This window comes from Arachis ipaensis, chromosome B06 (genome assembly GCF_000816755.2).
Source record: "Arachis ipaensis cultivar K30076 chromosome B06, Araip1.1, whole genome shotgun sequence".
Taxonomy (NCBI): domain Eukaryota; kingdom Viridiplantae; phylum Streptophyta; class Magnoliopsida; order Fabales; family Fabaceae; genus Arachis; species Arachis ipaensis.
In genome coordinates, this window is record NC_029790.2 from 129,963,188 (window position 1) to 129,963,763 (window position 576).

Below are 576 nucleotides of genomic sequence, written 5' to 3' on the forward strand. Positions count from 1 at the left end.
GTGCATCGTATTTGTTACTTTTATTGATGATTATTCTCGAAAAGTGTGGAATTTTGTTTTGAAATATAAAGACCAGGTACTCTGTATCTTCAAACACTTTCATGCAAGTGTTAAAAGAGAAACAGGAAGGAAATTGAAATGTGTTCGAGCAAACAATGGTGGTGAATACAGGGGTCTGTTTGAAGAGTATTGTAAAGGACATGGGATCAAGATTGAGAAGACAGTTCCTAAGACTCCTCAACATAATGGAGTTGCAGAGAGAATAAATCGCACTATCAATGATAAAGTCAGGTGTATGAGCTCTCATGCAAAGTTGCCTAAGTCCTTTTGGGGTGAAGCGATGAGGATTGCAGTAGATCTGATCAACCTTTCTCTTTCAGTTCCACTAAATGGTGATGTTCCAGAGAAAGTTTGAAGAGGGAAAGATGTCTCCTATAGTCACTTGCGAGTGTTCGGCTACAAGGCTTTTGTTCACATTCCAAGAGATGAAAGGTCTAAACTTGATGGAAAGTCAAAGCAGTGTATCTTCATGGGTTATGATCATGAAGACTTTGGTTACAGATTATGGGATCCGGT